Source organism: Spermophilus citellus (assembly GCF_964194105.1).
Source record: "Spermophilus citellus genome assembly, chromosome: 5".
NCBI lineage: Eukaryota > Metazoa > Chordata > Mammalia > Rodentia > Sciuridae > Spermophilus > Spermophilus citellus.
Window position 1 is genome coordinate 107,027,615 of NC_138186.1, and position 7,844 is coordinate 107,035,458.

The window sequence follows — 7,844 nt, forward strand, 5'->3', positions numbered from 1 at the left end:
TACTTTTCAAGCTATTTCAGGAAATAGAAAAAGAGGGAGAACTTCCAAATACATTCTACGAGGCCAACATCACCCTGATTCCGAAACCAGACAAAGATACTTCAAAGAAAGAAAACTACACACCTATATCTCTAATGAACCTAGATGCAAAAATCTTCAATAAAATTCTGGTGAATCAGATACAAAAACATATCAAAAAAATTGTGCACCATGATCAAGTAGGATTCATCCCTGGGATGCAAGGATGGTTCAATATACGGAAATCAATAAATGTTATTCACCACATCAATAGACTTAAAAATAAGAACCATATGATCATCTCGATAGATGCGGAAAAAGCATTCGACAAAGTACAGCATCCCTTTATGTTCAAAACTCTCGAAAAACTAGGGATAACAGGAACATACCTCAACATTGTAAAAGCAATCTATGCCAAACCTCAGGCTAGCATCATTCTGAATGGAGAAAAATTGAAGGCATTCCCTCTGAAATCTGGAACAAGACAGGGATGCCCTCTCTCACCACTTCTGTTCAACATAGTTCTCAAAACACTGGCCAGAGCAATTAGACAGACGAAAGAAATTAAAGGCATAAAAATAGGAAAAGAAGAACTTAAATTATCACTATTTGCAGATGACATGATCCTATACCTAGCAGACCCAAAAGGGTCTACAAAGAAGCTATTAGAGCTAATAAATGAATTCAGCAAAGTGGCAGGATATAAAATCAACATGCATAAATCAAAGGCATTCCTGTATATCAGCGACAAATCCTCTGAAATGGAAATGAGGTCAACCATTCCATTCACAATATCCTCAGAAATAATAAAATACTTGGGAATCAACCTAACAAAAGAGGTGAAAGACTTATACAATGAAAACTACAGAACCCTAAAGAGAGAAATTGAAGAAGATCTTAGAAGAAGGAAAAATATACCCTGTTCATGGATAGGCAGAACTAACATCATCAAAATGGCGATATTACCAAAAGTTCTCTATAGGTTTAATGCAATGCCAATCAAAATCCCAACGGCATTTCTTGTAGAAATAGAGAAAGCAATCATGAAATTCATATGGAAAAATAAAAGACCCAGAATAGCAAAAACAATGCTAAGCAGGAAGTGTGAATCAGGTGGTATAGCGATACCAGACTTCACACTATACTACAGAGCAATAGTAACAAAAACAGCATGGTACTGGTACCAAAACAGGCGGGTGGACCAATGGTACAGAATAGAGGACACAGAAACCAACCCACAAAACTACAACTTTCTTATATTCGATAAAGGGGCTAAAAGCATGCAATGGAGGAAGGATAGACTCTTCAACAAATGGTGCTGGGAAAACTGGAAATCCATATGCATCAAAATGAAACTGAATCCCTTTCTCTCACCATGCACAAAAGTTAACTCAAAATGGATCAAGGAGCTTGATATCAAATCAGAGACACGGCATCTGATGGAAGAAAAAGTTGGCTACGACCTACATACTGTGGGGTCAGGCTCCAAATTCCTCAATAGGACACCCATAGCACAAGAGTTAATATCTAGAATCAACAAATGGGACTTACTCAAACTAAAAAGTTTTTTCTCAGCAAAAGAAACAATAAGAGAGGTAAATAGGGAGCCTACATCCTGGGAACAAATCTTTACTCCTCACACTTCAGATAGAGCCCTAATATCCAGAGTATACAAAGAACTCAAAAAATTAGACAATAAGATAACAAATAACCCAATCAACAAATGGGCCAAGGACCTGAACAGACACTTCTCAGAGGAGGACATACAATCAATCAACAAGTACATGAAAAAATGCTCACCATCTCTAGCAGTCAGAGAAATGCAAATCAAAACCACCCTAAGATACCATCTTACTCCAATAAGATTGGCAGCCATTATGAAGTCAAACAACAACAAGTTCTGGCGAGGATGTGGGGAAAAGGGTACACTTGTACATTGTTGGTGGGACTGCAAATTGGTGCAGCCAATTTGGAAAGCAGTATGGAGATTTCTTGGAAAGCTGGGAATGGAACCACCATTTGACCCAGCTATTCCCCTTCTCAGTCTATTCCCTAAAGACCTAAAAAGAGCATGCTACAGGGACACTGCTACATCGATGTTCATAGCAGCACAATTCACAATAGCAAGACTGTGGAACCAACCTAGATGCCCTTCAATAGATGAATGGATAGGGCTGGGGATGTGGCTCAAGCGGTAGCGCGCTCGCCTGGCATGCGTGCGGCCCGGGTTCGATCCTCAGCACCACATACCAACAAAGATGTTGTGTCCGCCGAGAACTAAAAATAAATGTTAAGAATTCTCTCTCTCTCTCTCTCTCTCTCTCTCTCTCTCTCTCTCTCTCTCTCTCTCCTCTCTCACTCTCTCTTTAAAAAAAAAAAAAAGTTTAAAAAAAAAAAAAAATAGATGAATGGATAAAAAAAATGTGGCATTTATACACAATGGAGTATTACTCTGCATTAAAAAATGACAAAATCATAGAATTTGGAGGGAAATGGATGGCATTAGAGCAGATTATGCTACGTGAAGCTAGCCAATCCCTAAAAAAACAAATGCCAAATGTCTTCTTTGATATAAGGAGAGTAACTAAGAACAGAGTAGGGAAGAAGAGCATGAGAAGAAGACTAACATTAAACAGGGATGAGAGTTGGGAGGGAAAGGGAGAGAGAAGGGAAATTGCATGGAAATGGAAGGAGACCCTCAGGGTTATACAAAATTACATATAAGAGGAAGTGAGGGGAAAGGGAAAAAATAATACAAGGGGGAGAAATGAATTACAGTAGAGTGGGCAGAGAGAGCAGAGGGAAGGGGAGGGGAGGTGAGGGGGGATAGTAGAGGATAGGAAAGGCAGCAGAATACAACAGACATGAGTATGTCAATATGTAAATCAATAGAAGTGTAACTGATGTGATTCTGCAATCTGTATAGGGGGTAAAAATGGGAGTTCATAATCCACTTGAATCAAAGTGTGAAATATGATATATCAAGAACTATGTAATGTTTTGAACAACCAATAAAAAAAAGAAAAATAAATAAAAATAAAAAATAGAAGTCCTAATGGAATATAACTTAAAATTGTAAGTTTGATCTGCTTCTCTTGATCACGTGTGAAATGAAGTCAGTAAGCAACACTAAAGTAACGTGAACAGTTAAGTCCGTGGAAGACACTTCAAAGGCAGGAGACACATGAACAATGGGACTGACAGTTCAGGCTGGTTTGAACACTAGTCAGGTCATCAGTTGAGTCTAAATAAAATTGGTTAATTTTCTACTACCCTATCCTTAGCCCCTTATTAAATCTTCATAAAATCTTTATTTGTAACAGAATCCAGACTTGTCCTAAAGAGCTTTAAGTGGCTCCAAATAACAACAGCCATTCTCAGTATCAAGCATGATTCAGTCCATGAAAGTTTTCTAAATACTTTTCTAACACATGTGGAGGGTGAATTCTTCATTGAATGAGAAAAAGAATATATCCACCAGAAAGAGGTTATGATTAAAGCTTATTTTCCTCAGGATGAATCGTGAAATCAAAGTTTAAGATGCTTCTACAGAAGGGACTGGTGGAAAATTAATAATTAATGTATGGCAGCAATGCAAAAATTTTGAAATGTAAATTTGATGAACAAAACGTGGCAGATCATGATAAGCAGAAGCAACAAGGGAAGATGGGTGGAGGTAGGTCTTGTGCTCAGAGACAGAATAGAAAGAAACATTGATTGGGCTTGCTGGCTTTTTCCTTTTTGAAAAACACAAACATTTATTTGGATATGGGCAACTGCTAAAAAAAGTTAGGGGAAAGTGTAAGGAAAGAAGAATCTTTAACCAAAACAAATCAGGTTCACTTGTAGCATTCCCAAAAGTCTTCCTCTTTTAAAAAGTAAGAAAGAAAAAAAGAAAGAGAGAGAGAGAGGGAGGAAGAGTTTAAAGGAAAAGTTTAGCACATCACTTTGATTTCTGCTTTATCCAGTGCCCCCCCCCCGCTTTCAATTTTCTTCCCATCCCCTTTTCTCCCATTCATACTGTTAGACTCTTTTTAAAAATCCATTCCAATTTTACTCTAATATTTGTGTATAATTTTTCCTCCTTTTAACTAAGCCCCTTTTGAAATGCCTCCTTTTGTGTGTCTCCAGGCAGGGGGCAGGGTCTTTGCTCTCCTCTTTGGCCCAGTTTACAGGGGCTTGGGGCTTCACTGGGAGCTCTCAGGAGAATTGTGCAAATTGCACCAGGGCTTCCGTTGGAAGAGCCACTCATCCCGGCGACCCCGTGCTGTGCCTGAGTGCATCAAGGCCATGTCAACCCCTTGATGCTGCCTCACGCTGTGATCTTCCTTTGCACTGTGTCATATGTCAGGATGGGTTTTCCCACAATGCATTCTTTAGTTCAGTGTCAGGGAAGAAGAAGAACAAATAATGTGCTCCTGTGGCAGCCAAACATGCTACCTGCAAGGTTGGGGAGCAGGACACATTTTCCTCCTCCAGAGAGAATTCCCTCAGCTGAACTGTCATTTCCTTCCCATTATTCTCTCTCCCTACTCCTCCCCTCCCCTGACTAGCTCTTCTGCAAAACCCTTTCTGCAGGTTAGAGCATTCATCTGGCGTGAACATTGGGAACTGTAGACAATCTTAGTGAATTCGTTGATCAATGTGTTTGTTCTAAATACATTTACAGAAGAAATAATGACAAGAGGTGTCCTATGTTGTCTGTAAAAAGCTTAGTCATGAAATCTTATGAAAATTTGCAGAGAACAAAAGAATCCTTAGGAATGAATCACTGAGAAATCATTTTTACACACATGAAAACATCTATTTTAATTACCAGTTAACTTAGCCATTTACTTTTTTTAAAAATGAGCATAAAGAACACCTCATTTGCTATTTTAAAATCACCAAATGCCACTTTTGTTGCCTTTAATCTGTCTTTCTGAGGAAGGAAAATCTTCTCCCTCATGGTTTTATTTACTACCTGGCCACACAAATCTCTTGCACATGCCACATGCTGTAGCACATACAGTCTTTAGAAGTGTTCATACAAACTTTTTATACTCTCCTGCCTTATAGACAGAAAATATAGAAAAAAAAGAAAGTAGAAAGAAAACAAACTACTTATAAACCCTTAAAGCATCTGAAAGGATCAATGAAAAAAAATCATACTTCTTCCTCACTACTGAAGATTCCACAGGTTACTACAAAGTCTAAAAAATAAAAAGATCAAATCAGATCACAGTCATATGGTAGGTAAGAGGCAGCTCCTCAGCACACCTGCTACGCATCATCCCAGTAGAATTTATCAGAAATGCATGATCTCAGGCCCCTCCTCAGACTGCCAATTCAGAATCTGCATTTCAACAAGATCCCAGATGGTTTGTAAGCATTTCACTGTACTATGTGCTGAGCAGATTTCTGAAAAGAATTGGCCTGAGCCAATTATATCCAGAACTTTTGCCCTGAGAGTACCTACAAACCACTTCACTTCATTCAGATGTGGACACAAAATACCATCTTGAACTGAAAATGATTTTCTCCATGTCAATAGAGAAAGGGAAAAGATAGCTGTATACACTCACTAAGTGCACACACCTCTTTTCTACTTGTAGAGAAATGTGTGTGTGTGTGTGTAATTATATTAATGTACATAAAAATGAAACAAAACAGAAGCATATCCTGGATTGCTATCATATCAAATGGAGGATGGAGAAAATGGGGTAAAGTTTAAAACAAAACAATTCAAATTTGCAGGTTGTGCTGACTGCATGTCCTGAAGGAGTTTGCAATACAATATTCTATATTGAGTCATTTAGATACTTATGCTGTACCTAAATTGAAATTTGTTATTTTTCCCATCTAAAACAAGCTGCTGAATATGTGTGAGCCCAGTTCCACAAAGCTTGCTTTCTCTCTCCTTCCTTCTCTTCCTCCCTTATCACTCTTGTCAAATCATGACTGGCTGGTGCTATAGTAAGTCTCATTTCAGCACAGGTATTCTTTAAACTCCTTGGTAGAATTTATCCTCCCTACAGCTGTGTTCCACCTTTGCCCTTATAAATTCACACATGAATATTTACCAATTCTCTAATTTATAACAAGGTGAATTCTTGGGTAATGTTTATTGTAAGGTTCATGCTTGTTTATTGATTGTTGCATTTTATCGCGTTTCTAAATGGGAAAAATTTTATTTCACTAATGATAAAGCTGAGTTCAAAGAATGCTTTAGAAGTGTTATGAATAAACAGTCATAAAAGAGTGTTGTCCCCAATCATAGCAAGCCAGACTCACTCTCCTATTCTCAGGATGCTACTCATGACCAGCATTAAATGAATTCTATTGATTATGTTTGTTTCTCAACATTTCACTTTGTTTTCTTTTTTCTTTTATTTTTATGTTTTTTAATTAATCAGCTATTTGAAGGCAGTTTCTAATTTACAGAAAATTTTAATAGAAAATACAGACTTCTCATATACCCCCTCAAATAACCTCTTCCTTGTTTCCCCTGTTATCAACATCTTGTATTATTGTGGTACTGTTGTTATAATATCAATTCATAATTATTAACTAAATGCAATAGTTTACATTACAGCTCACTCTTTATATCTGTGGGCCCCAATACCCATTTTTTGTTATATCACTGCTATAATTATTTTGAGATTTTTTCACACCTAATTATGAGAGACACCACTAAGGAAAAGAAACATGTTTCTATTGATCACCACATTATCCGAATTAAGCTACAGCAGTTGCTTGTTCTAATTTTGTGTTCTTCTCAACTTTAGATATTAACTCTTTCTCATAGAGTCATCCATTCAACCAATACTCACTGAGTATCTTAGTGCCGGAAAAGAGATGCTTCTGAAGGGAGATAAAAAGACACCCCAGTATCTCAATAGGCAATTGAGTGACCCCGGAGATCCGGGCTGACTGATCCCCGCGGCCTGCCCCGCGGCTACAGAAGGCGGGACGCCGCAGAGAAGCGATTAATTAGCAAGCAGGGAGGAAAGTGGCTGCCATTCGGTGGAACCCCGCCAGCCAAGCCCGCACTGACCCCCGGGCTGAGTACGGGATTTCAGACGGGGAAGGAAGCGATACAGTCCCGTCCCCCACAACGGAAACTCCACCAAGGCAATCAGTGGCCACCATCTTGGAGAGCTGAAGTATCCACCGCCACTCTCCGACAGACTGCAACAATAAAACAGGTATGTGTCACTCAGCCCATCCCCCATACATCGGGGAATCCGCATAAAACCTCTCCTAGGCTTTCCGGGGGAGGGAGTATCAGAGTGAGCCTGCATAAAGACTAGGGGAAAACTAGAGACACCTGACCTTCAACTCCCCCTCCCATCAACAGCCAAAACGAAACCTGTCTAGCCAGCGCTGGGGGAGGGGCAAGCAGAAAAAGTCAAAACGATAGAGTGCCAGGGATCCCAATAGCCAATTGTGCGACCCCGGGGATCCAGGCTGACTCATTCGCCCGGCCTTCCCCGCAGCTACAGAAGGCAGGGCGCTGCAGAGAAGTGATTAATTAGCAAGCAGGGAGAAAAGTGGCTGCAATTCTGTGGAATCCTGCCGGATGAGCCCGCACTGACCCCCGGGCTGAGTGCGGGATTTCAGAGGGGGAAGGAAGCGGTACAGTTCTATCCCCCACAATGGAAACAAAACAATAGAGTGCCAGGGTCCCCAATAGACACCCTCCACACCCAACAAACGGCAAGTCCAGAGTACAGTTTGAACTGCCGAGAGCCATCACTCAGGGGAAATCTGGTCTAGCAGGAGAAACCAAGACTAGCAGGAGAAACTAGGGGACTAGAGGCCAGGCCCTCGCGATTGGGCGGCTG